At 38.5% G+C, this 12,915-nt stretch overlaps 1 long non-coding RNA gene and 1 pseudogene across 1 annotated transcript; both read left to right on the top strand.

The window, feature by feature from the left end:
* Positions 1–920: 920 nt before the first annotated feature.
* LOC122329979 lies at positions 921–1,275 on the top strand. Its single transcript, XR_006247960.1, has 3 exons — positions 921–941; positions 1,115–1,154; positions 1,264–1,275. It is a non-coding gene; the product is annotated as an uncharacterized LOC122329979 (long non-coding RNA).
* A 7-nt stretch (positions 1,276–1,282) lies between these two features.
* Positions 1,283–12,536, top strand: LOC122329975 (annotated as a pseudogene).
* Positions 12,537–12,915: the final 379 nt, after the last annotated feature.

Here is a 12,915-nt window from a genome sequence, read left to right as displayed (position 1 = left end):
CTGCAGGAAAGCTGCTCTGCAATTCAATGCTACTTAAGCAAGCTTGTCCAAGCTTGAATGCATCTTTGTACTTGAAATGAAATAAATTGGGCTGAGAGAATATATATATAAGAGCAATGACTGCCTTTGGTTATGGACAGAATCTCTACAGAAAGGTCACTTGCTCTCTGTCAATGGATGTAGTTGGGTAGATCATGCAAGCTGTGCCTCTCAATCAAGGAGAGGCACTCAACAGGAATGTCACAGGGATATCTGTATGCTCAAGTGTACAGGGAAGAAGACAAATGCTCCATCACTGGTACAGCCCAAACTGAAATATTCACACCAGCTAGACACTGACCTTGACCAGGCCCAGGCCCATCCAATAACTGTTAAACAGGTGAGGCCTCTAGTGGAAACCAAAGGAATAGTCCGTGCCTATTGAGTTCATCTAATTTTTCTAAACAAGACAAAAAAATAAAGCAAAGACATTTGGAGACAGATAACATTTTGGATTTTCCTATAAATATTATGGATATTTTAGCAAAATTGTTCCTGGCTATTTATCTATGTTTTGTCATATGATAACAATACAAAAACATTACAAACAACTGTAAAGTTATACAATGTACTGCATAAAAAAATAAATGTTTTATGTTTTGTTTTAAGTTTCATTTATTTTCCTCTTATTTTTATATGATGATACATATAAATGTGTTTCTAACATTCATATTTACAACTCAATAACCATTATTGACTCTGAGCCTGACATGAATGACACACAATACCACATTAAATCACCCCCACTTTTCCCCAGCATACCCTACCCATCCTTCCTAACCAAACTGAGCGAGCTGGGTGCTTTGTGTGATGCCAACAACCATATTTAGAGGAACAATTGCATTATAAAAGGAGACATGACACGTTTTCAATTGTGTCATCGTTATCAGACTTTTTGTGCGGTAAGTTAAAGGGAGCTTTGATTCTTATTACAAATTAACTTTAAAGCTATAGTCAGTAGTCATAGTGTCACTGACCTTGGGAATTGTGTTGCCTGGTACTACGGTTTCTTATCTGTAGTGATCAGTAGTAGAAATTACACAATGTTTATTTTCTTTGTTTCTTGTGGAATTAGAGCTTTGAACCATCCGTCTCTGAAGAAGAGCACAGTGGAAGTAAGCAGACTGTAGTCTTACCTAAAATATAATATTCATTTACTTAATTTCAAAACTAAATACATGCTGGTCATGTCACTTTAAATAAAGTTCACTTGAAATCCAACAGAAGGGTGAAAGATGGGGATGCCCAGATGGCAGAGTTTGGAGCTGCTGCTCCACCTCAGGAAATCAGACATAGAGCGTCTGGAGGCCCAAACTCGCCCCTTTGACATGAAGAAAGAATGTTTTGTTCCTGATGCTGAAGAGGAGTACCTTAAAGCATCTATTGTTAGTCGAGATGGTGATAAAGTCACATGTGAGACTTCAAGGAAACGGTAAGCCTTAATAATCTAATACCAATACTAATACTATCTAATAGTATTGGCACTGTGAATAAAAATGGATTTTAATGTTGTAACTAACAATAACAAAAACACAATAACTCATAACAATACATGATTTATTAAACTGTGAAAAATTTTATAATGCATCTTTAGCTTGTCTTTATGTAACTTTTATTCTTATTTGTAAATTGCTAAGGATTAAACTCTGCTACATGCACAAAACATAAAAGCAATCTTGACTGCGTACAAAATATAGATTTGATGTTCCCACAGAACAGTGACTGTGAAGGAAGGCTGACATTCATCCTCAAAACCCGCCAAAGTTCGATAAAATTGAGGACATGGCAATGTTCACCTTCCTGCATGAGCCGGCTGTGCTGTTTAACCTCAAAGAGCGCGACGCAGCCTGGATGATCTACGTGAGTCTTAAAACACTCACACATTGACTTTATCACATATGAGCAGATCTAAACCTGCTGTCCATCTCTTACAGACCTACTCTGGGCTCTTCTGTGTTACTGTGAACCCCTACAAGTGGCTGCCAGTGTACAACCAGGAGGTCGTCATTGCTTACAGAGGAAAGAAAAGGAGTGAAGCTCCTCCTCACATCTTCTCCATCTCTGACAATGCCTACCAGTACATGCTGTCAGGTGCTTACTAGTTGTTGTGCAAATGTAATTATGTATATTTAAATAAATTACTGTATATAACTTTTCTAGATTAATAATAAATATCTTTCAAGTCTAAATCTTTCAAGTTATCTATTTTAAAACAAAACATTTCTATTTTGCAGACAGAGAAAACCAGTCAATCCTCATCACGTAAGACAATTAAAAGTTTTAATTAGATGCAAAGGTGTAATGAGATTGATAAGACAATGTATGTCTGCTCTAAGACTGGTTTATGTTAACAGTGGAGAATCTGGTGCTGGAAAGACTGTGAACACCAAGAGAGTCATTCAGTACTTTGCCAGCATTGCAGCTGGACCTTCAAAGAAGGACACCAGTGATAAGAAGGTAAACTGAGGAGATCTGAATTTTAAAAAACTTAAAACTTATTGGACTGCCATTGTGTCTGACTGCTATTCACCATACACAAATTTCAGGGTACTCTGGAGGATCAAATCATCCAATGTAATCCTGCTCTTGAGGCCTTTGGCAATGCCAAGACCATCCGAAATGACAACTCATCTCGCTTTGTGAGTAGACAATGCTTTAAAGTTCACTTCAAGTTGCTTTATTGGCATGACATTTGTATAAGTTCAAGTCAATTGCATTTTATAGATTTTGTGTTTGATTTCAAGTTATAAATACCACGTTATTTAAATATAATATCCTTTTTAACAGGGCAAATTCATCAGAATCCACTTTGCTGCCAGTGGCAAGCTAGCATCTGCTGATATTGAGACTTGTAAGAATGATCTTTGGTTATTTACTAGTTTGTCTTTTATGACGTCTACTGGTGTGTTTGTGTGTGTGTACCTATTTTCGATATAATTTGTAACCAGAACTGAACTTACAAGTGTTTATTTGTAAATTGCTTATAAAAACAGCAAACTATAAAATGTCCTCATTTAGGCACAATGCTTACTTTGTGAAATCTATGAATAGATCTTCTGGAGAAGTCTCGTGTGACTTTCCAGCTCAAGGCTGAGAGAGACTACCACATCTTCTACCAGATCCTGTCTCAGAAGAAACCAGAACTATTAGGTGGGCAAAAAGAGTGTTACAAAATCACAAATTTTGTTCTTAAAAAGTCTTACAATACTAATGTGCCTTGTGTTTTTTCTCTCAGAGATGCTGCTGATTACAGCAAACCCTTACGATTACGCCTTCATTTCTCAAGGAGAGACGCAAGTGGCTTCTATTAATGATGCTGACGAGCTGATGGCTACGGATGTGTGTGAAATAGCTAGAGAATTCCCATTAATAGATCTTGACATTGTATGTTTTGTAGAATTAATGATATGCAAAGAAGGTATAAAGAAATAGAATTTTACTTGAATTTTCTTTAGGAAGCGTTTGATGTTTTGGGCTTCACGCAAGAGGAGAAGAATAGCATCTACAAGCTGACCGGGGCCATCATGCACTACGGCAACATGAAGTTCAAGCAGAAGCAACGAGAGGAACAGGCAGAGGCTGATGGGACTGAGGGTCAGTGTTAGGAGAAACTGCAAACAGGATGCATACAGTTATTGAAAGAGATTAATTTACATCAACCATCTTATTATTGATGACAGATGCTGATAAGTCAGCTTATCTGATGGGCCTGAACTCTGCTGATCTCATCAAGGCTCTGTGCCACCCAAGAGTTAAAGTAGGAAATGAGTGGGTCACCAAGGGACAGAATGTCCAGCAGGTGGAAGATACTTCATGATACCATTAACAAACTGTTCATCAATCTGTTACAACCAAATGTTTATTTCTATGCAGTGAGACTTCATTTACTCTTCATTTAAATCCCACAAAAGGTGTACTATGCCATTGGAGCTCTTTCCAAATCAGTGTACGAAAAGATGTTCCTCTGGATGGTTATGAGAATCAACCAATCCCTGGACACCAAGCAGCCTCGCCAGTATTTCATTGGTGTGCTGGACATTGCTGGGTTTGAGATCTTTGATGTAAGTATTTGATGTTGTTTCCTATCGGTCCGTTCCAGTTGTGAATTTACATGAATCTAGTCAATTCAACTGTCACCATTAAGCAAGGTTTCTGGGTTGTTCCAAATAAAACAAGTGCAGTGTACGTCTTAAAAGTTATGTAATGCTAAGGATGGTCTTATGCTATACAATTATTTGAGGTATAGTTGTTTGTAGCAGGTGGTAATGGATGCTAAAATGTTGTAAAAAGCTTTTATGATTATGTTACCATTTAGAATATACAGAAAAGGATTGTGTACATATAGACTGGTATAAACTGTAACTTTGCAACATGGCTCTATGTTTTCTACCCACGTTGACAACAATGTGCTGCAGTTCAACACTTTCGAGCAGCTGTGCATCAACTTCACTAATGAAAAGTTGCAGCAGTTCTTCAACCACCACATGTTTGTGTTGGAGCAAGAGGAATACAAGAAGGAGGGTATTGAGTGGGAGTTCATTGACTTTGGCATGGACTTGCAGGCTTGTATTGATCTCATTGAAAAGGTGAGTTTTATTAATTAGTAGATCTCAGATACTTGATCAATAATGCTTAGCTAATTAGAATGTCCTTTTATTGTTTTTAGCCCATGGGTATCATGTCCATCCTTGAAGAGGAGTGCATGTTTCCCAAAGCCAGCGATTCAACATTTAAAGCTAAGCTTTATGACAACCACTTGGGGAAATCAAACAACTTCCAAAAGCCCAGGATTGTCAAGGGCAAACCAGAGGCCCATTTCTCCCTGGTTCACTATGCTGGTACTGTGGACTACAACATCAATAACTGGCTGGTGAAGAACAAGGATCCTCTCAATGAGACGGTTGTTGGTCTCTATCAGAAGTCCACCATGAAACTGCTGTCTAACCTGTTTGCTAATTATGCTGGTGCTGACTCAGGTGTGTTAAGGGGGAAATACTTGAAACAAATAATGATTTAATGTAAAGTTCTTACTGAGAGAAAAAAAATGTTTCTTTAAATAGCCACGGAGGGAGGAGGTGGTGGTGGCAAAGGAAAGGAAAAAGAAAAAGGGCTCCTCGTTCCAGACGGTGTCTGCCCTTCACAGGGTAACACATATTGTTTTTTGCACTGAAATTACTAACATACTATGTATATTTGACTTTAACTTTTTAACAACATGACAACCTAATACATATATGTTGGATGAGTGATGGAAAATTTCTGTCCACAGGAAAACCTGAACAAACTGATGACCAACTTGAGGTCAACTCACCCTCACTTTGTGCGCTGCATCATCCCCAATGAGACTAAGACTCCAGGGGCGATGGAGAATCCTCTGGTCATGCACCAGCTGCGCTGTAATGGTGTGCTGGAGGGCATCAGAATCTGCAGAAAGGGCTTCCCCAACAGGATCCTGTATGGAGATTTCAAGCAGAGGTGCTTAAGAATATAATAAATCAAATATTCAGCTTTCAGGGTCTCCTATTCAGTTTTCTGATCTCTTTGTTGGTAAAATATGCCACAACAGATATCGTATCCTGAACCCTGCTGCTATCCCAGAGGGTCAGTTCATTGACAGCAGGAAAGGAGCTGAAAAGTTATTGGGTTCTTTGGATATTGACCACAACCAATACAAGTTTGGACATACTAAGGTAGTGGTAATTGCTGTCTAGATTTTGTGTAATTCTCTGTGAAGTTGTAACACATTCTTTTATCCCAGTTTAAACATACAAGTTAAGCTACTAAAAAAAACAAATCGGCTCAGCATTGCTGACAGAGTTTGACAGACTGCTTATTCTGTCTATGTGTTGATCATATGTCACTGGAATAATCTTTTTTAAGGTGTTCTTTAAGGCTGGTTTGTTGGGTACTCTTGAAGAAATGAGAGACGATCGTCTTGCTCTTATCATCACCAATCTTCAAGCTAGATCACGTGGTCTTCTCTCAAGAATTGAGTTCCAGAAGATTGTTGAGCGCAGGTATATCTTTATTCTAGAAGTTCCAGAAGAAAGCCTCTTGTGCTACAATATGAACTATAAAATATTTTGTGTCACACCGCAGAGATGCCTTGCTTGTCATTCAGTGGAATGTACGTGCCTTCATGGGTGTCAAGAATTGGCCCTGGATGAAGCTCTACTTCAAGATCAAACCACTGCTGAGATCTGCTGAAGCAGAGAAAGAAATGGCCAACATGAAGGAAGAATTCCTGAAGTTGAAGGAGGCTTACGCCAAATCTGAAGCACGTAGAAAAGAGCTTGAAGAAAAGATGGTGTCTCTTCTTCAAGAGAAGAATGACCTGCAACTACAAGTCCAAACTGTAAGCTTGTTATTTACTGAAATAAAAAAAAATGTTTCATTTAAAATGTATAGTTACAAAGACATTAATATGAATCCAAATCATGTTCTGTATCTGTAATCAGGAACAAGATAATCTTTGTGATGCTGAGGAAAGATGTGAGGGACTGATAAAGAACAAAATCCAGCTTGAGGCCAAAGTCAAAGAAATGACCGAGAGGCTGGAGGATGAAGAGGAAATGAATGCAGAGCTGACTGCCAAGAAACGAAAGCTGGAGGATGAATGCTCTGAGCTCAAGAAGGACATTGATGATCTTGAGCTCACTCTGGCCAAAGTAGAGAAAGAGAAACACGCCACTGAGAACAAGGTCAGTTTTCAACACTGAGCATGTTAGAGAAACATGAGTAGTGTGTAAAACGTTCATTGATATATTTATACACTTCTACAGGTTAAAAACCTGACAGAAGAGATGGCAGCTTTGGATGAGATCATTGCTAAGCTGACCAAAGAGAAGAAAGCTCTACAGGAGGCCCATCAACAAACACTGGATGATCTCCAGAGTGAGGAAGACAAAGTCAACACACTCACTAAAGCTAAAGCCAAGCTGGAGCAACAAGTGGATGATGTGAGTAGATCGTTGACACGTCTGATGCAAATCATGCATGAAAAATTGATGAATAAAAACTTTGTTTTGTTGTTCCAGCTCGAAGGTTCCTGGAACAGGAAAAGAAACTTCAGTATGGATCTGGAGAGGGCAAAGAGGAAACTTGAAGGAGACTTAAAGTTGACTCAAGAAAGCGTGATGGACCTAGAAAATGACAAACAACAACTAGAAGAGAGGATTAAAAGTGTGTTTTCCAGAGGAATAAATTGTATTTCAACAATACTCATCATATTCTGATATTAATCTAGTTACTATTTTCTGCAACACAGGAAAGATTTTGAGATCAGCCAACTCAATAGCAAGATTGAAGATGAGCAGGCAATGGCAGCCCAACTCCAGAAGAAACTGAAGGAGTTGCAGGTAAACTTGATTCTTAAAAAGTTGAACAGTTGGACTAAGAAATTATGTAACTTTGGTTTTCCTCATATTACCAGGCTCTGTATTGAAGAGCTTGAGGAAGAGCTGGAGGCAGAGAGAGCTGCTCGTGCCAAAGTTGAGAAACAGAGGGCCGATCTGTCCAGAGAACTGGAGGAGATCAGTGAGAGATTGGAGGAGGCTGGTGGAGCCACTGCTGCCCAGATTGAGATGAACAAGAAACGTGAAGCTGAGTTCCAGAAGCTGCGCAGAGACCTTGAAGAGTCCACTCTGCAACATGAAGCTACCGCTGCTACACTGAGGAAGAAACACGCAGACAGTGTAACTGATCTGGGAGAGCAGATTGACAACCTTCAGAGAGTCAAGCAGAAGCTAGAGAAAGAGAAGAGTGAACTCAGACTGGAGCTGGACGATGTGGTCTCCAACATGGAGCAGCTTGTAAAGGCAAAGGTGATGAATATTATGTTAGAATGTTAGAATTGTTGATTGCATTTCATCACTTCAGGTGTTCCCAAGAATTATACTTTTAAGTTTATTCAACTGGTTTATTACATGTAATGTATTTATCTATGCAGGCAAACCTGGAGAAAATGTGCAGGACACTTGAGGACCAGATGTCAGAATACAGAACAAAATATGAAGAAGGACAACGCAGCATCAATGACTTTACAATGCAAAAGCAAAGCTACAAACTGAGAATGGTGTGTACTCTTTTGGTGCAGTAAAATTCAAGATCACACTTTGTGTAATGTAATGGTTATACTACTTCACAGGGAGCTTTCTAGACAGCTGGAAGAGAAGGATTCTCTGGTCTCTCAGCTAACAAGAGGCAAACAGTCCTACACCCAGCAGATTGAGGACCTTAAGAGACAACTAGAAGAGGAAATTAAGGTATGTATATGTATTTAAAAAAATGAAAAAAAGAGAACTTTATTTAAAAACAGTCCATTGCATTGTTATACACATTTGACAGGATATTTTAAATCCTCATAGGCAAAGAATGCTCTGGCCCATGCAGTTCAATCTGCTCGTCATGATGCTGATCTGCTGAGAGAACAGTATGAGGAAGAGCAAGAAGCCAAAGCTGAGCTGCAGAGGAGTCTGTCCAAGGCAAACTCTGAGGTGGCTCAATGGAGAACAAAATATGAAACTGATGCCATCCAGAGGACTGAGGAACTAGAGGATGCTAAGTATGAGCTAAGAAATAATTGGGTTTTCCATGAAGAATTGCATACAAACAATTGACTGATTCTGTTTTTTCATAAAGGAAGAAACTTGCCCAGCGTCTGCAAGATGCAGAGGAAGCTGTGGAAGCTGTCAATGCTAAATGCTCCTCACTGGAGAAGACTAAACACAGGCTGCAGAATGAGATTGAAGATCTTATGGTGGATGTGGAGAGATCCAATGCTGCTGCTGCTGCTCTAGACAAGAAGCAAAGAAACTTTGACAAGGTGAATTAAACACACTTAATCTGTGGATAAATAATATTTCAGTATTTTTGAAGCTCCCATAGTAGCTAATCATTTAATAATCTATCAAACAGGTCCTGGCTGAATGGAAGCAGAAATATGAAGAGTCTCAGAGTGAGCTGGAAAGCTCCCAGAAGGAGGCCAGATCTCTGAGTACTGAACTGTTTAAACTGAAGAACTCTTATGAGGAGTCTCTGGATCATCTGGAGAACATGAAGAGAGAAAACAAGAACCTCCAAGGTGCCCTTGATTTATTCAGTCTTCTAAGCGTTTACGTATTCATCACAAAATTGAATTATTACTTTTGACATTCTATGCATTAAAAGGAACACTCCCTTGTTTTGGATATGGACTCATTCGCCAACTCTTCCAGAGTTATAGTTTTGGAATCTATTCAGCCAATCTCCATGTCTTTCGATAACATTTTAACATAGCTTAGCATAGATCATTGAATCCAACTAGACCAGTAGCATTGCATTCAAAAATGAAAAAGAGTTTTGATACTTTTCCTATTTAAAACTTGACTCTTCTGTAGTTCTATTGTGTACTAAGACCGGCAAAAAAAAAAAAAAAAAGTTACGATTTTCTAGGCAAATATGATTAGGAGCTATAGTCCCATTTCTGGTGTAATAATCAAGAAAGTTTGCTGCCATACCACGGCCGTAGCATGTGCAGTAATAATACACAGTGCGGTAGTATGCTAAGTTATGCTAAAAGTGCTATTGCCAGTCCTGGAGTTCAGCTGAATAGATCCTAAAAATGCTAAATCTCAACTTATTAACTCTGGGGAAGTTGGAGAATGAGCCTATTTCCAAAAAAGTGGAGTGTTCCTTTAACCTATATTATCTGTCCTAATAAAGAGGAGATTGCTGATCTCACTGAACAAATTGGTGAGAGTGGAAAGAACATTCATGAACTAGAGAAAATTCGCAAGCAACTGGAGCAGGAAAAAACTGAAATTCAAGCAGCTCTGGAGGAAGCTGAAGTATATATATATTTTTTTTACTATCTTATATATATCTATCTTTATATATATATATATATATATATATATATATATATATATATATATATATATATATATATATATATATATATACATACATACATACATACATATATACATACATATGTGTTTGTGTGAACATGCCTTTTAATAACTATGTTAACTGATTTGTTAGGGCTCCCTGGAGCATGAAGAAGGAAAGATTCTTAGAGCTCAGCTGGAGTTCAATCAGATCAAAGCTGATATTGAACGTAAGCTGGCTGAGAAAGATGAAGAGATGGAGCAAGCCAAGAGGAATCAGCAGAGAATGATTGATACCCTTCAAAGTTCACTAGAATCAGAGACTCGCAGCAGAAATGAAGCTCTCAGACTTAAGAAGAAGATGGAGGGAGATCTCAATGAGATGGAGATTCAGCTCAGCCAGGCTAACAGACAGGCATCAGAAGCCCAGAAGCAACTCAAGGGTCTTCATGGGCATCTCAAGGTATGCTTTACCAATAATTTATAAAGCAAAAGGAAATCTCATAAAGTTCTGCAGTATTTTTATACTGTATGTACATTTTTTGCTTCACAGGATGCCCAAATGCAGTTAGATGATGCTCTACGCAGTAATGATGATCTCAAAGAGAACATAGCAATTGTGGATAGACGCAACAATCTTCTGCAAGCTGAACTGGATGAGCTGAGATCCCTGGTGGAACAGACTGAGAGAGGAAGGAAGCTGGCTGAGCAGGAACTGCTGGACGTCAGTGAGAGAGTTCAGCTCCTGCATTCTCAGGTATGGACATCTATCTACATAACCATGCTAACCAAACCTTTAAACCCTCTCTTAGTACACAATATCATCTAGAAACTGTATTAATGTCAATGCCGTCCATGTTTAGAACACCAGTCTGCTGAATCAGAAAAAGAAGCTGGAGGGGAGATAATACTCAGCTTCAGACTGAGGTTGAGGAGGCAGTGCAGGAGTGCAGGAATGCTGAGGAAAAAGCTAAGAAGGCCATCACTGATGCTGCCATGATGGCAGAGGAGCTGAAGAAGGAGCAGGACACCAGTGCTCATCTGGAGCGCATGAAGAAGAACATGGAGCAGACCATCAAAGACCTGCAGCACCGTTTGGATGAAGCTGAGCAGATCGCCATGAAGGGAGGCAAGAAGCAGGTCCAGAAACTGGAAGCCAGGGTTAGTTTCTCAAACTCAGTTCTTAATTTTAATATCGATTTTAAATTCAATTTCAAGCATGTGAATTTAAAATAAGTTTTGGTTTGGTTAGGTCAGAGAGCTGGAAAATGAGGTGGAGCTGGAGCAAAGAAAGGCAAGCGAGTCTGTGAAGGGAGTCCGTAAATATGAGAGGCGCATCAAGGAGCTCACCTACCAGGTCACTTTCTCTGAAATAATGTCTCTTTACTTATGAAAAGATGTTATAAAACATCACAAATTGTGATAAAGTCTATTTATGTCATGTGACTATAAATGCAGACTGAGGAGGACCGTAAGAATCTGGCACGTCTTCAGGATCTGGTGGACAAACTCCAGCTGAAGGTCAAGTCCTACAAGAGAGCTGCAGAGGAAGCGGTATGTTTAAAATAATTTCAATAATAATTTTGGCATTTTTTGAAAAATAAAGAAATTACAATTGTGCTCATGTTTTTAAAAAACAGGCATGTCAGAAAAATTTGCTAAATTTATTAGACTTGGGTTGCACAAAATGTATCTGATTTTAAAGATGCAGAGTGAAATATAATGTACATAACTATTACTTCAGATGTGTATAAAGACATTGCATCTACATACACTGTGAGTCCCATTACATGGAAGTTGCCACCATATTTCTATCTTGCAAGAAATGTCCCCTGCACTGCGTGATATCACTGCTTCTGCTGTGGCCATGGTTTGGTAGCAAACCTCCTTGATTATTATGCTGGAATAGGAGTATAGTTTCAGACCCGGGATTGGCTGAATGGATTCCAAAACAGTAAAACTCAACTTATTAACGCTGGGGAGTTGGAGAATGATTTTCAAAAAAGTGGAGCGATTCTTTAAGAGAGCTGTACACAGGAACTGAGCAGTTGGTTGCAGTATGCAAACTTACCACTACATGCCGCTAAAATTTACATGCTGCACCATTTTATTTTGATTTAATAAAATTAAGTCCTCCATGTGTTTTTCAGGAAGAACAGGCCAATTCAAATCTGACCAAGTTCCGTAAGCTTCAGCATGAGTTGGATGAGGCAGAAGAGAGGGCTGATATTGCTGAATCTCAGGTCAACAAGCTGAGAGCCAAGAGCAGAGACACTGGCTCTAAGGTGAGCTTCAATCAGTATACAAACGTTAAAAGATCGGCAGATGTTATGCATGCTTTAAAAGTATATTTTAAAGGAAGCTAAACTTTAAAGCAACTATTTGACTGAATAAAATATTTTTGTATTTTTTTTAAAGATGATATGGTAAGTTTACACATTGACAAGAAATATGGAAAAATTAGAAAGTATTTTTAATAAGGTAAATAATCTTACATCTTTGTCTTTTACTTCTTTGAAACAGAAAGGACATGATGAAGAATGAAGCTCTTCCTCTCTCAAAAGCTGGTGTGTCTTTTTGAATCCATTAGTCTCTAGGTCAATAGAATAAAGACATGTGCAACCTGAATTTGTCACATTGTGTTTATACTAAATTGGCATCATCACAAGATAAATAAGCTGTGTCTTACAGAACTTATCAAATTAAAAGTAAATTCAAATACTTGCTAAAACCTTTTTCTATCAGACATTAGCTGGCTGTTCTAAATTGCCATTGTGTCAAAATTGGTTTGGAGCTCCGTTTCATGCAGTTCTGAGTATTAATGAGCAAAGTAAAAATGCCTGCAATGAAATCCACATCATCTGCTGGTCGGTCTCCTTAACTCAGGTTATTAAATATTGTCTGACCCTGCACACACAACACATGTAAAAAAATTCCAATCAATATAAAATCAATAGATAACATACATTATACAGTTAACTTACCTTTTCTTATGGTCCTAAAAAAC

Source organism: Puntigrus tetrazona, chromosome 24, assembly GCF_018831695.1.
Source record: "Puntigrus tetrazona isolate hp1 chromosome 24, ASM1883169v1, whole genome shotgun sequence".
Taxonomy (NCBI): domain Eukaryota; kingdom Metazoa; phylum Chordata; class Actinopteri; order Cypriniformes; family Cyprinidae; genus Puntigrus; species Puntigrus tetrazona.
The sequence above is the reverse complement of the archived record's forward strand: the minus strand, read 5'-3'. Positions and strand labels throughout refer to the sequence as shown.